We start from the raw sequence: 15,846 nt of genomic DNA, 5'->3' as shown, positions 1-15,846 counted from the left end.
TAAGTGTTCAAGAACTGTTTCTGGTCTATTAGCTAACACTGCCTTCCTCACCTAACTCCTTCTAGGGGTAAGTAACGATGGGTGCTGAAAGAAGAGTCATCTCCCCTTTAAGAACTAAGCTGGGACCGGAGCCAGCCTCCCCGCACCCTTTCCGAACTTTCCAATCCGGGCCTTGGCATTTTCCGCCCTAAGGCCTCTGATTGGAGAATCTGCACCAATCAGAGGCCGGAGCGGGCTTTGCCTGCCGCCCAGCTCCGCCCCTGCGCGAGCCCTGCTCCTGACCGGTCAGCTCCGTTGCCATGGGGACTGGTGGGCGGTGAAGGGGGAAAGCCCCGGATGTTCGTTGGGGATTCAACATGGCGGCAGCAGTGGCCCCGGTGGCGGCGGCGCAAGAGCGCTGAAGGCGGCGCCAGGACGCGGAGTTCCGGGCCAAGCGGCTAGGCCGCGAGCGACTGCGGTGCCGAGCCGGTAGGATAAGCGGTCCGGCCAAGGGATTGCAGGGGGGCGGGTGCTGGCGGTGGGAAATCGATTACAAGAGTAGGGGGCGGGGCCGCCCGGGGTCAAAGTTCACTCCGGGAGCGAAGGGTCGAGTCGAAGGGGGCGGGGGGGTCAACGCTGAGGGGAGGTAGGCGTAGGGGAGATCGGAGGTCAAACTCTAGAAAAGGGGGCGTGGTGAAGGGGCACCAAATTGCGAGATTTGAAGAGGGGGCTCCTTTGTGAGGGTCGGGATGAGTCTCAAAAGAAAGGGGGTCAAAGAGGGGAGGCTACTCCTGCGAGGGTCAGAGGTCAGATCTTATGGGGGTGGCAGGTTGGAGCTTTACAACCAGCCGAGCAGATGAATGAGTTTTAGGTTGGGGGGTATCTTTTATGGGATCAAAGATTGGGCGTGACCAGAGGAAGCATAGGTTAGAATCCGAGGCAAGACAGATGTTCCTGAGGGTCAAAAGTTAAAACTCAAGGGAGACTTATTGCTAGGCCAGAGGGGTTGGCACATTCAAGAGAAAGAAGTCAAAGGGGCTTCCTGGTGGTGAGATAGTAACCACTCCTAAAGCACTGACTGTGCTAGGCCCTGTTCTAAATGCTTTACATCTATTAACTCATTTAATTCTTACTACAGCCCCGTGAGGTTTGTGCTATTATTATCCCCATTTTAAGATGAAGAAACTGAGGCCCAGAGAGGTTAAGTGATTTGTCCAAGGTCGTCTAATGAAAAAAATCGTGGGGCTGGGATTCCACTTCTGACCTGAGAGTCCTTTTTTGCTGTACTGCCTCACAGATAATCATGTTGGTTAATGTTTAATGAGGACTCATCCGCCTGTGTTTCTGATTTTATTTCATCCCTACCACAGAGTTGTGCGGTAGGTACTAGAGATTGACCCATTTTATAGAAGGAGAAAGTGAGGCTCAGAGCTTTTGCTAAGTACAGAGGCAGATTCGAACCTGGGTCTGAACGATTCCAGAGTTCCTGCCCCAGTCACCACCTCCTCCAGATGGCCTCTAGTTCTATTCCTGGAAGCAGGGGGCTGGGCAGACTGGGCCACTCCCCAGGCAGGAATGGATTATCTGGCCTCTGTGAAAGGGTGTGATCTGGGAGGAGAGGTTCCCGTGGGCCTATGGAGTTGGGGGTGGGGTGTTCGTGGGTGGCCCAGAGATGGGGGGAGTAATGTAGATGGTCTGAGTGAGCCTAATGGGTTTCTGGCTGGGGAGGGTGTGGCTGGGTTCTGCCCTGTGTAAAGTCAGGTGTTCTTGGTTCTCAAAACCCCAGACTCCTCGTGGCCCTCAATTGCTGTCACCTGATTGCCTCCCTCTGTCTGCACGGCTCTCAAGGTCCAGCCACACCAGCCTTTTTGCTGTTCTTCAGCTCCCCAGGCTTCTGCCTCCCTCCAGACCTTTGATCTTCCTGTTCCCTCTGCACGGAATCCTTTCCCCACCTTGCCCCTCTCGCAGGTCATCCCTTCTCCACTGACTTTGACCACCCAAGCTCTCCCAGCGCTCAGGCACTCTGTCTCATTATCTGGGTTTCTTCCCAGCCCTTCACTCTGTCCTTACGTTTTGGTTAGGTCAGTTGTTTGAATCTCCCTCTCTGGAATGTGGGCTCCATGAGGGAGGGCAGGGAATTTTCCCATCTTGTTCCGTCCTGGCACCCAGAGGATGCTCTGTAGATGGTGGTTGAATGTTGGGCACTGTGGGCAAGGCACATGGGGTCCCTAGCCTCAGAGGGCCCTCAGTGTCCCCTCAAGGGAGCAGACGTGGTTCCGTCCTTACAAACGGTGACATAGCCTGCGAGGACATGTTCAGGGAGCCAGGAGAATGCCCATGTCCGACTTGGACTGGGGCTCTGTCCCTGGGAAAGTCCTCGGGACGCTCTGAAGGATGAGGAGAAGGGATGGGAAAGGGGGCATCAGGCAGAGGAACGGGGTGTGAGTAACGTTAGGGAGCAGGTGCAGAGTTGGGGGCCTGCAGGCACATGGAGCCTTTGTGGGGCCTCCTAGTGTGCTCAGCCTGAGAGGGGTGGGAGGTGGATGTGTGTTGGGGTCTCCTTTGACAACTAAGTCTAGTGAGGAGCTATCTCACTTGGGACTGTTTTAGGTATACATAATTTAAACAAACAAAAAAAACAACTTAAATTGGCCCAAGCCAAAAAGGACATTGATGGGTTCATGTGACTGAGCCACACAGGGTGATAGTTTCAGGTGGAGCTGGATCCAGACACCAGAGGCTGTTGTCAGAGTCTGCCTGACAGCCAGCTCTTGCTCTAACCTAGTACCCCTTTTCCAGCGGCCCCAGAAGCCCCCTGGGCTGACTGATTGCACCTGTCACTGGTTGGGAGTCAGGGATGAAACACTCCAATCGGCCAGGCCAGTCACTTGTCCAGCTGAGCCAAATGATTTGAGAGTTCGGAGGAGTAGTTTCCAAATTACTACACCGATGGAAAGGGGCCACCCAATTTGGGGAGAGCCTCAGACGGTGGAGGAACCTCTCTTGCCTTCTGCTTCCTGCCTCCTGGCTTTCTCTGGCAGCTGCCCACCTCCACCAGGCCCCAGCAGGGTCAGTGAGCGGGCAGGCTGCCCGGCAGCCCTGTGAGGTCAGCCAGCCTCCCAGTGCCAGCGTGATCTGCGGCTCAGGGCCCCGGACAGAGAAGGAGGGATAGGGCTTTGGCATTGGGGACCCATGTTCAGGTCCCTGCCCAGTCATTTAACAGCCATGGGACCTTGGGCAAAGTCATTTCTTATTTGACGGTTTTATTCCTTATGATACATTTTAGGCTAGCCAGAAAGTAGAGTTTTCAATATAATGAACTTCCCCCGCATCCGACTTCCGGCCTGGGACAGAACACCCTGTGAGGCTTCTTCCTACTTCTTTCCCCTCCTACCCTTCCAGTGGTAGCCAGTGTCCTGGATTTGGACTTCCCCATTCCTCTGCAGGTTTTCATACTTTATTACCCTTGCATGTGTTCATAAACAGTAGAGCAGTAGGGCTCAATCCTGGCTACAATTAGAATCACCAATCACTGTTGCCCGGGCCTCACCCACGGAGATTCTCATTTGGCCTGGGGTGGGGCCCAGGCCTCAGCCCTGAAGGCTGGTTAATTCTGATGGCCAGCCAGGGCCCACCGTCCCTGTTTTACAGCTTGTACAGATGGTAGCATGCTAAATGTGCCCTTCTGTAACTGGCTTTTTTTTGCTGTACAGTAGAGTCTAGGTATTTCTCCATGTGGATTTATGTAGGTCTGGGACAGGCCATTTGTTTTCCCCGCTGCCAAGTGTTTCTTTTTGTGATTGGGTCACTCAGGAGTTCTCCATTCTTTTGCTGGCGTTTAGCTGGTTTCCGGTTTGGGGCTGTAGCAAACAGCACTACGATGAATGTTCGAGGACATGTTTCCTTGTGTCCTGTGGCTGGATCTCACTTGGGCACGTCTGGCAGTGGAAATGCTGGACCTTCCGACTTTCCTACTTGTCAATTGCTCTCCGAAGTGCTCGTACCCACGTGCTTCCCAGCAGTGCTGGGGTGGGGGTGGGGGAGGAAATTTGTGGGCCTCGTTGAAATGGTTTTCTCAGCCATGAGATGGTGGGTCTTATTGACTCCCCAGGCTGGTTGGGAACAGGTGGGGAGATGGCTCCTGGCACCCACCGAGCCCCCCACGCTGGGAGGAGGCAGGCTGGGGAGGCCTTCGACCTTTGCCCTCTAGGACATCCAGGAGAGCGACTGCAGCTTTACCAACTCCCCTCCCTTGGGGAGCAGCTCCCAGGGCTGACAGTTATGAAAAAAAACTGGACTGATTAGAAATTCCTCAGGAAGGAGGTAAGAAGGAAGGAGGTTAAGCTTGAAAGAGGATGGACAGAGCCTCATTACACTCTTTTATGTGCTTAACTGTTGGTCCCAGTTAATGCAGCCCTGGCCCTGCCTTCATGAAATATAGTACAATGAGGGAAACACCTGTCCCCACAGAGTGATGGCCCAGAGATGGGGGGGCTGTGATGGTTAGAAGCACAGGCAGGGGGGTCAGGGCTGGGGCTGGGGAGGCACAGGTGGTTCCTGAGGCCTTTGCCTCAGCCCGGGGAGGCAGTGAGGGTTTCCTGGAGGAAGGGACATCTGATTAGTGAGAAAGAGTGAGCCAGGCTGAGAAAGGAGGTGGAAGGAACCTAGCAGGTAGCTGGTACAGAAAGTGCAGAGGCCCTGAGGTGGGTGTGAGCTTGGGATGTTCAAGGAACATCTGAGAGGCCCATGTGTAGCTGAGGAGGGGATGAGGCCAGAGAGGTGGGGGAGGATGTGGCGGGGAAGGCAGGATTTGAGATAAGGTGTGTGGGTTTCATTCTGTGTGTAATGGGAAGTCATTGGAGGGTTTTAAGCAACCTCTGGTTTCCTTTTTATAGAGATTGCTTGGGCTGTTGTGGGAGGCAGGCATGGAGAGACCCTTGAGGAGGCTCTCATGGTAGCTCAGGTGAGAAGAAGGTGGATGGATGAGGGTGGTGCCTCGGAGTGCTTTACTCATATTAGCTCATTTAATCTTCCCCACAGCCTAGGAGGTTGGTACCGATATCACCCCATTATATAGATGAGAAAACTGAGACCCAGAGATGTACCTGACTTGCCTGAGGTCATGTAGCAGGCAGGTGACAGAGGCAGGATTTGAACCCTGGGCATTAGGGCTCCGGCACCAGTGCCCATTGTGGCTGTCCTCTAGTGATTCGGAAATGACAAGCCAGGGCCACTTTCTGTCCAGTTGGCTCTTACTCAGGCTCTTCTTCAGATGGAGGTTCTTTGGGGCTGAGTTGACCTGGGTGGTCTCTAGGCCCTGGGTCCTGCCTCCCTTGAGCCCCCCACCTTCTTCCCTTTCTTGTCCACTGCCTCACCTGGCCCCATCCCACTGGCTCACAGTGAGGCAGACATCCTGGCCAGACGCCGCTCGGGGTGTCCCCAGCAGCTGTTTCTCCCATCACCAGAGCCGGGTGGCCTCAGATGCTGCCAGCAGGAAGCAGTCTCCTTCCAAGTCACAGCCAGGGAAATGGGACCCTTCCCGCCCCAGCCGCCCAGCCCGGGCTGGGGCTTATTGTTTGCCAGACGCCTTGGCCCACAGGAAGATGGGGGTGGGTGGGCAGGGTTGCACTCCCAGGTCCCACGGGACCCAGCTGTGGGGGATGTGACAGAAGCCACTACTCACTGCAGCCCGTCCCCTGGGCTCTCTGTTCCTGCCCTGCCCTTCCCCAAGGTGTGAGGTGCTCTGCCAGGGCAGCACTGTCACCCAGAACCCTCAGCCAGGGCCCACTCAGCTCTTCACTGGGGGTCCTGGGGAAGATCTGTACCTCCTTGGTCCCCACGTGCCTCACCTGTCAAGGGGGCTGGTGATCACAGCTACCTCTCGGGGCTGTCTGGAGGATTCGAGGAGGTCACTTGGGTAGTGGGCTGAGCGTGTTGCATTGGCTTAGCTCTTGGTGAGCGCTAAACACAGTGATTTTGATCATTCCTACCTCCTTGCATCCTGCCCTGTCCTCCTCCGGGCGAACCTCCTCTTGGCCTGCTCCCAGCTATAAAGATGCTTTCCCAGCCCTGGCTCCTGCCGTTCCTGCGACTCAGATGGGCCCGGCCCTGGGACGGAGCTTTACGAGCAGCCTCGCAGTGGTCCTTCCCAGAGGCCCCGAGGAGGCGGCGTTATTAACCTCATTTTTCTTTTCCTGCATTTTACTTTGAAGAAAGCGCATTTTTGTTCTGTGCGCATGTATTACCTATTCCCCTAAATAATAATTGAAAAAAATGCACACGGCACAAAAAGGGATATGATGACAAGGAAATCTCTTTCCCGTGCTGGCTGTTGGCCCCCCTTCCCAGGGATTGCCTTTGTTCCCAGTTTCTCTTCTTTCTTTCTTGCGATATTTGTTCATTTACGAACCACACATGTTCTCCCCCCACCCCCATTTCAAATGGGAGCAGACTCATGTGTTTGTATTCTGTTGTGCCCCTGCATTTTTTACTTTTTAGTTTCCTGTCTGAACATAGTGTGCTTCCTTGTGCCTTTTTTAAATAGCTGTGTAATATTCCATCACATGTGGGTGCCCCCTGTGTGTTACTCCCTCCCCTGCTCGTGGACACTCAGGCCATCCCAGAGGCTCCCTCCGCACAGGGCCATGCATACATGCTGTGGAGAAGGCTCTGGAAGGGGCTGTGGGTCTGAGGCTGAGCCCCATTAGCTCTGCCAGAAGTGTGCCGTCCTTCCTCAGCAGGTGTGCCAGTTTTCACTCCCACCCCTGGTGTCCAGTGGCTCAGGCTTCCCACCACCCTCACCAGCGTGGACGCTTTGACCTTTGTTGGCAGATTGGTGACAGGCGGTTCTTGTGGTTCTGATTTTAACGTGAGAGCCATCTGGGCTTCCTTCTCTGGGAGGTAAACCTGATATTTTTACTTTCCTTGAGACGGAGAAACTGATACACAAACTGGAAACCCTACAGCAAGTTAAGTGGCAGGTCGGGGACTCAAGCCCAGTCCACCTGGCTCTTACCCTGTCTGACACAGCAGAGGCTGAGGGTATGGACTGATGGCTCGGCTTCAAAGCCCAGCTTCGCACTCACGGCTGTGTGACCTTGGACAAGGCACTTCACCTCTCTGTGCCTCGGTGATAATGGCACCTCTTCATAGAGTTGTTTGGGGGATATAAGTGCATGTCCAGCAGGCAAAATGCAGAGTGAAGTGTTCGAAGACTGTTACTGCTGGTGTTAGGCAGCATGGTACCACCGTACTCCCATAATAGTAACAGATTCTTCTTGAGCGCTTTCTGTGGACTGACTCATTGAATCCTCACGACAACCCTAAGACATAGACCTTATTGTCCCCCTTTTAAAGGGGAGGAACTCGAGAACCCAGGTGCCTCACCCAAGCTCAGCGAGCAAGCAGAGCTGGGATTTGGTGGAGAGGGATTATGTGGGGCAGTGTCCCCCCATAGAGGGCCTCCCTCCCAGCCCTCTCTGCCCCCACCCTGGGTACCCAGCCTGGCTTGGGAAACTTCTGATAAAGTGGCCTTGTGCGCAGTTTCGGGCTTTTTCCCTAGTCCGGTTTCAGCCACTCCCACACGAGGGGAAGCACCTACCTCCTGGGCCGCCGGAGGTGCCCAGGGCTCCCCCCTCCCCTCCCCTCCCGCCCTCCCGGGCAGCACAGAGCCGGGGATGGGAGAAAGTAGGACACAGCCGCTGTCTGCCCCCAGAGCCCTGCTCTCCTCCACAGACGCCGCCCCCCCAGGTGGGGGGCCTCCCTGTGGGCAGCCCCTGCCCCTCTCTCCCTAGGAGCCCTTCCCCCATGTCTCCATAGTCCCTGTCTTCCCTTCTCCCCATATCGTCCATAGCAGCCTGGCCCCAGATGGTTTGGCTCTGAAACACTATATCTATATTTATGTACATTGGTAATTCCATTGCTTTTAATAGTTGTGAAGTATGATATGCCTACAGAAAATTGCCTAAAACACATATGTCAGTTTAACAAATAATTCTAAGGTGAAGGAACGCTCCACCACCACCTAGATGAAGAGAGGGGGCACGCATAGCACCCGCCACCCACCCCATCTCAGCCCCACTGGTGGCCACTGTCCTGACTCGTGGTCATTGTGTCCTTGCATTTTTCCTGATCGTTTTGACCACCTAAGTGTTCCTCCACCATTTAGATAATGTCCTTTTGCCTGCTTTTGAACCTGACATAAATGGAATCCAGGATGTGCTTGTTTGTCCCTCGCTTCTTTCATCATTTTCTCTGTGAGATCCATCCATGTGATCGTGTGTACTTGTAGTTCACGCCTCTTCATTGCCGTCCAGTGTCCCATCGTGGAATAAACTGGAGCGCATTTCTCCATCTCCCGCTCTTGTCTGAGTGCCCTCTTTGCCCGTGTCCCCTGGGACATGTGCACGCCCCGCTCCAGGGAGCACATGCACGAGTCTGCAGCACAGGCCGAGGGTTAGTAGACGCTGCCACGCGGTGGCCCAGAGCGTGTGTACCTGTCTCCACCCCCACCCCTGGCAGGTGAGAACTTTTGTTGCTCCACATCCTCACCAACACACAACACCAGCAAGCTTCTTAACTGACCTTGGAACTTTTTAAAAAAATTCATTTCTACCGCAAAAGTAGCACAGGCTGGTTATAATTGAGATTAGTCCCCGTCGCTATTTTCTCCTGTCCGTTCCATCTCCTACCCGTTCTACAACTATGGGTTCAGAGTTTCTTTGTCCCCAGGCTAGGGGACTCAGAAGGAGCACAAATAACAGGAAGCCCTCGCCCAGTCTAGAGAGTGACACGGAGATAGGTAGAATAAACCAGACATTGATTCCCAGTGACCCTGTCTCCTTCCAGTGCCACCATCCATCCTGATGATTGGGCCAAAAAATCTAGAGTCATTCTGACTCTTCTCTTTCTGTCTTACTTCACATCCAGAGTTTCAGGAAATCCTGTTGGCTTGACCTTCAGAATATAATCTGGTGCTTCGTCCTCTTCCACTTCCTCACCCCTTAGTTCAAGGCAGCCTTGCCTCTCGCCTGGACCACGCGGCAGCCTCCACTCCCTGCTCCTGCCCCTGCCTCCCTCCCATGGGTCTGTCCCCACATGCAGCCCAACTGGAGGGAGCCTATGAGTACCTGAGGCAGATCAAGGTACCCCCCTCCTGTGGCTCCACCCCATGCCGGGGAGAAGCCTACATGGCCCAGCGTTCCCTGTCTGTCCTCATCTGCTGTCAGACCCCCTCCTTCATCCTCTCCTGTCACACTGTTCCCTGAACAGTACAGGCTCGGTCCTGCCTCAGGGCCTTTGTTCATGTTGTTCCCTCTGCTTGCTGTGCCCTCCATTCAGGCAGGTCTGCTGGTTGAGGTCCCCTTGGCGAGAATTTCCCTGACCAGTGAGTCTGCAGTGGCCCCTTTCGACCTGTTATCACTCCCTTACTTTACGTTACGATTTGTGAGTCTGTTGTTTATTGTCCCTCCCCTCATCCCATAATTTAAGGACAGGGACAGGGGCCTTGCTGTGTTCCTGGCCGTATCCTCAGGGCTTGGCACATAGTAGTCGCTCAATAAACACCGATTGCTGGCCTGCCTGCCTGAGCTGTAATAAGCGGTCTGTGTTGTCAGCAGAGTGTGTAATGGGGGGCCCGCCCTGGGCCGGGAGGGCAGGGCAGGCTTCCTGAGGAGGAAACGCCACTTGAAGGATGCAGAGGAGTTAGCTAAGGGAGGCGAGAGTGCTGGGGGCCTTTGAGGAACCGAAGGGAGGCTGACGTTCGGAGAGCAGTTCCCCGGGGTCGGTCTGGATTCGAATCTTGACACCGCTTGGGTCTCCCCATGTCTCAGTTTCTCCCTCCCTGGAGTGAGGCTCTTTGGGCATTCTAGGGCATCCCGGAATTCTGCTTGTAACTAACTTTTTCCAGTGCCTGGCCTATAAATATAAATGTGACCATTTTATTTTCATCCTGATCACACCACATGCTGGCTCCATGGGAGCAATGGGACTAAGTGGACCCGGTGCTTTTGGGGCACCCCCGTTTGGAGGCAGGCAATAGCCTGAAATGACCTTGGGTCTCGGGAATCCTTCTTCTGGATCCAGGTCCCTTAGGCTGGTTAATACGGGCAGCTAATTGAGGGTTTGCTGAGGGCCAGGCCCCGTGTCCCACTCAGCGCTCCCACACTTCTGCCAAATCCTCCTCCCCTGGCACCCCAGGAGGTGGCTGCAGCCATTTGACCCTTTCACAGAGGAGGACGGTGAGGGTGATCCCAGGCCATGTCCCTGGTCTATCCTGCGAGCTAGTACCAAGCAGATCTGGTGGGATCTCCTTGTGTGAATCGACATTTCCCCGGTGGCTAATTTTGGGGAGCAACTTTTCATACTTTTTGTGTATGTGGGACAGCTGGGGCTCCTCTCTGGTGAAGTGCTGATGTTTTGCCATTTTGCCACTTGCCCATCTTGCTGGTAGGCTGTTACCTTTTTCTTTTTGATTTCTTGGTATTCTTCCTTGATTTTGGATGTGAGAGCCCTTGTTTCTAAAACATGTAACACTTACCCTCTCCCCATCTGCGGCTTATCTTTTTACTTTCTTTGTTGTGTCTTGTGATGAACAGAAATGCTTAAGTTAACTGTCAGATTTGTCAGTCAGTTCCTTTGTAGTTTCATAGTTTTACTTTTTTTCCTCTGGAATTGTGTGTGAGTGTGAGGGTGTGGGTGTGAGGTAGGGGCCCATTTTCATATTTTCCGCACGGATACCCAATCATCCAAGCACCGTTGATTAAAGACAGGCTTACTTTTCTCCGATGCAACCTTTGTCATAAATCAGGTATCTGTATAAGTGGGGCCTGGTTTTCTTTTCTGTTGTTCTATTTGTTATTTCTGCCTCTTAGTAAAACCACACTGTCCTAGGTCCTAATGGCTCTAATTTATAATAAGTCTTGATCTCAGGCAGAGCAAGCCCTCCCACTTGTTCTTTGAGAGCGTCTTGGCTAGTCTTGGCTTTTTGCAATTCCATTTAAATATTAGACAAGCATTTGTCAGTACACATGTATACATAATCACATATGCATATATACGCGACATTGTGACTCTTTATTTCTGACTTTTTTACTGTCTCTCAGAATGGTGTCCTTTTCCAGCAGAGATCTTGCCTGCCCCTTGTTGGATTTCCTCCGAGGTACTTCATGATGTGGTGGGGGAAGTCCGTGCCCACCACTCCCACAAGGTGCCTTGCCCCCAGGTTTGGCCTTGCCAAGTGAGGATCTCACAGCGGTGGCGGGAGCCCACCCCTCCACCCCCTCTCCATTCCCTGCTTCTTCCCTGGCACTGCCCCTGGGCCCTGACAGAGGGCAGGCAGGGTGCCCAGAGAGGAGGTTGTAATTTTCCTGAACAATTTCAAGGGCTAATTAAAGGTTTTCCTTGACTAATCAGCTTACGGTTTAATTATCAGGGAGCGTGAAGCAGCTCTAGTGGGGTCTCCCCACAGCGTCACCGGAGGCAGCCAGGGCCCAGCCCTCCCGAGGGGTGGGAGGATCTGGGGGGATACCCTGGCATCCTCCAGGGGTCAGTGAGGTCTCCATCCATGCGAGAGTGGAGGGTGGCAGTTGCAGTTAAGGTTAGAGCGGGTCCCTCCCATGCTTGAAAGCCTTCCATGGCTCCCACTGCCCGGGGAAGGGGCCAGGACCCAGTCCCTGTCAGACTGTGACAAAACCCTGCCCCCCTCTTCCGCTGCGGGGTGCACTTCAGCTGGGCTGCCCTTCCTTTCGTGCCCTCACTTGATTTATTCTTTTCAGTCTTGGCCCTTTCCTCTGTCTTGTTCATACACTTATTTAACTCATTCACGCGCTCATCCCAGTGACACTTGTAAGTGCTTCCGCTGGTGGTTGCCCAGGCTCCAGCAGTTGAGTTGAGGGCCCCAGGAGGAGCTGGGTATGGGGCAGGGGCTCCCAGGAGAAGGCTGGGAGCAGGGCTTGGGGTAGAGTTTAGAGCTGGCTGAGTGAGTGATGGCTGTGGCCTTCCCCAGGGAGGGACTGGCTGGACAGTGGATGGGTTGGGAGTGTGTTGGGGGGGAGGGGACCCAGAGATGGCTGTGCCAGGCCTGGCTTCATTCCTCACATTCCTCAGCAGGCCCCAGGCTCCCGGTGGCCTGAGGTGGGGGAGGGTGGGCAGGCCAAAGAGGGGCCTCCTGGGCGCCACCACCCCCAACCCCACTGGGTGGCCTCCTTCCTGCCTGCCCCTCTGAGCTGCTCTCCCTTCCCTTTCCCTCCCCTTGCCTCATCTGTCTTCCTCTACCTCCCTGCCTCCTCCAGGGCTAAGGCCTGGGGCTCCTGAGGCCACCTTCCCCTTCCCACCCCCCATCCCGTCCTCATCCCTGGCTGCACCTAGAATTTCCTGACCCCTTAGGAATGTAGGACGTGATGCAGGGGCCAAGCCCAGACCACTTAAATCAGAATCTCTGGCTGTGAGGCCTGTGCATGGGGATTTAAAACAAAAAAAAAAAATCCTAATCTCTAATGTGATTCTGAGTTGGAATGAGAACCACTGGCCAGCGGGAATGATAGCAAACATGTATCCAGCTTCTACAACATTCTAGGCACCTCTTCAGACTTGTGACATGTAGTGATGATGTCATGTCATCCCTGCAAGCACACTGTGAGGAGATATGACTATTACCCTGTGGTACAGCAAGGAAACCGAGGCCTGGAGAAACTCAGCTGTGACTTCAGCACCTGGAGGTGCAGCCTCTGTCCTGGTCCTGTCCTCCCATCCCCAGGCCCTCCAGGTCTCCATCTGGGTGGCCGTCTTTCTGTCTCCCCCTTTCCAGCTCCCCCTTTCTCTCTGTCCCTCCTCTCTGTCTTTCTCTCCCTGTTTCTCTGCCTCTTGTCTCTCTCTCCATCTCCATTCCCGCCTCACTTTCTGCTGCCCGCCCTCCCTTCCCTGAGGGGAGCTTTCCAGCCTTCCCCATTTTGAGCCACAGAGAGGAGATGGTTTCTACAGGCTGAGGACGTCCCTGACAGGAAGGCTGGTGATGTCCCTGGCCGCCTCCCTCGCTCTTCCTGGGAGTTGGAGGGAGGGGACGGCGGGGGAGGGGGCAGCATCCAGCTGACAGTCCGGGTGTCTCTGCAAACACACGGGGAGGACTTCCCAGGCCGACAGACTGTGACATGCACTATAATTCCACACATCCCCGTGGACCCCAACTTCTGGCCTTGTCAGCAGTTGTCAGTTAACATTTCAAGCTCCTTTGGGGTAGGACTGCTGGCTGGCCAATGGTTTAATTTCAGCAAAGGTTTATGCTAAGATGTGAATATTGCATCGCAAGAGCTTTTATTATTTTATAGGTGAGCTGGGAGGCGATTGCCCAGAGCTTCCATGCGCTACACTCGCCGAGGCCGAGGGCTCCCCATGCCTCTTCTGTCCCACTTTACCTCCCCATCTCCCTCCTCCAGGGGAGTCCAGCTCCCCAGCAGGCCTCGCCCAGCTCCCATATGAGCATCCTCTGGGACCTCAGGCCAGACTCCCAGCCTCAGAGGTTTCCAGTTTGCACATCTGGAACTGGAGGATGGTGAGCCTTGCTGCTTCCCAGGTTGCCGGGAGGGTGAAGTGAGTCAGAATGTGTGATGCTCGGAGCAGGACTGCAATCTTTGTATCATTACTTTTACTGACACTGTTATTACTATTACAGTTGTTAGAGAGGCATGTTTGGATTTAGCAGTTACGTTTCACAGAGTGAGCAATCCATAATTCTTTGCTATTTCAATTAGGTCTCATTTCCTATGAAAAAAAAAATTTAGCCTTTAGATTATGGAAATGTTCAAACAGACTCAAAAGCATGGCCTGGTGCCCTCCCCAGGTCCCCATCACAGGCTTCAGTAAGTATCAGTCACAGCCAGGCCTTTTCATTCATACCCCTAGCCCCCACCTCCCCGATTATTTTGAAGCAAATCCCAAATATCATGCTTTCAGCCATAAATATTTCAAATGTGTCTCCTGTGAAAGATAAAAGTCTTAAAAAATAACCACCATCTCATTGTCACAGGAAAGAAAATAAACAATAATTCCATAATATCCTCACATTTCCCAGGTCATCTTATAATTGGGATCCAGACGAGTTCCTCACTTTGCATGTGATTGATAGGCCTCTTAAATCTTCTTTAATCTGTAGGCTTGCCCCCTTCAGCCCTTTTGTGAGGTTGCTATTTTGGTAGTTCATCTGTTGAAGTCATTTGTCTTGGAGAGTTTCCCACAGTCTGGATCTGGTTGGTGCATCCTCATGGTGTCATACAGCATGTTCCTCTGTCCTGTGTTTCCCATAAGTTGGGAGTTAGATCCGGAGTCTTGATCATATTCAGGTCAGTGTGTCCTGCCAAAAACACTTTCATAGATGACGCTACCTGATGATAATATCAGGGTGTACTTGGGGTCTGGGTGACTGTTAACTTTTAAAATAAAAATAATGAAGAAAAATATAGTGAGTGGTTTGGAAAAAAAAAACAGAATTGCCCAGTGGCTCACTGAGGCTGGTTCCCTGCTCCAGCAGGAGTAAGGCAGGACAGACCCTCAAGTCGGGAACTACCCAGGGCCTCAGAGCTTCTACAGCCGGGAGCCAGCACGGCCTGGCCTGGTGGCTAAGCTTTAGGGACCGAGTTCCACCCCGGCCCTAGGCCAGCTGTGGCACCCTGGGTAGATTTCTCCTCCCCTCCTCCTGCTTCCTTCACCACATGGTGGTGACTGCACCTGCGGAGGGCTGCGATGGGCCCTCGATGAGACAGTGCTGAGAAAAGCACCTGCTGTGTGGGGTGCACTCTGGGAGCTGCTGGTAGGATTCTTCTGTATATTGTGCAGCTCTTCGAACTCGACTGCTCCATGCTCCCCACCCTCCCTCCCTTCCTCTTGGCACATCCTGGAAGGTGGCAGGCTTGCTCCACCTCTGGCTGGGCCTCTGGCTCTGGCCCGTCCCTCCTCCCTGGATGCTCTTCCCCGGGTCCCACCTGCTGGCTCCCTCCCTGCCCTCAGGTCTTTGCTCAGACACCTCCCTGACTGCCTTCTGGGAAGGAGCAGCCCTGCGCACTCTGCCTCTCCCCTGCGTTTGCCCTTGTGTGGTCTGTCCCCAGGAGGGCAGGAACTCTGTCTTATCCCCAGTGCCTAGAACAGTACCTGGCACACACCAAGTGCAAAACAGTGAATTGAATGAGTGAATCAAAGAGTGAACATGGTAAAGTGAGTCAACTTTGGACCAGGTCAGAGCCGCCACAGAATCCTGGCCCTGATATGTGCTGTATCATGTGCTCTGAGCCTCACTTTCCTCCTCTGCTGCACTTTTCTCACTGCCTTGTCTTGTGTTTGCTGGGAGCCTGCACTGCACTGAGTGCCTTGTAGATGGCTTACTGCTGCCCTGTGTCCCCAGGTCAGGACACACATGAATGAAGCCAGCCAAGGGGCACTTTACTGGGTCTTAAATAGCTCCTTCCCCTTGGTGTGAAGAGTTGTGGTGGCCCCAGGGCTAGGGACAGGAGGACACCTTGAGTGGGTCCCTTGCGGTGGCCAGGAGGGCTTTCTAGGGGATGTGATGCAAATGCTGGGAGAGAGCTGGGCATTGCGGCCCGAGGCGGAGGGGCCAAGGGCTCTGCAGCAAACAGGCCTCCTGGGTGGCCGAGGGCTGCTCTTGGGGGTCCAGGGAGGACTGGGGTTCTGCAAATGAGGCAGTTACAGCCTTGGGGGGTGGGGAGTGCACACTGGGGAGTATAGGCGCATTAAAGACAGAGGAAGGCAGAGCAGAGAGAGGGACGGAGAAAGAGGGGATCCCCAAAGTGAGAGAGAATGAGAGATTGTTTGCAGGCGCACACAGGGATAGAGAAAGCTCTTGGTTGTCAGAATTGCTGTCCC

The 15,846-nt window shown here is 54.0% G+C and overlaps 1 protein-coding gene across 3 annotated transcripts in view; it reads left to right on the top strand.

Annotated features, from left to right (window-relative positions):
- Positions 1-325: 325 nt before the first annotated feature.
- PAK4 (p21 (RAC1) activated kinase 4) overlaps positions 326-15,846 on the top strand; it is a 43,229-nt gene continuing 27,708 nt past the window's right edge. For all 3 annotated transcript variants that reach the window (XM_037819811.1, XM_037819812.1, XM_037819809.1), the window contains exon 1: positions 326-468. The gene's annotated coding sequence lies outside the window, so the exon portion shown is untranslated. The remainder of the gene's footprint in view (positions 469-15,846) is intronic.

Source organism: Choloepus didactylus, chromosome 27, assembly GCF_015220235.1.
Source record: "Choloepus didactylus isolate mChoDid1 chromosome 27, mChoDid1.pri, whole genome shotgun sequence".
In the NCBI taxonomy this organism is placed as follows: domain Eukaryota; kingdom Metazoa; phylum Chordata; class Mammalia; order Pilosa; family Megalonychidae; genus Choloepus; species Choloepus didactylus.
The sequence above is the reverse complement of the archived record's forward strand: the minus strand, read 5'-3'. Positions and strand labels throughout refer to the sequence as shown.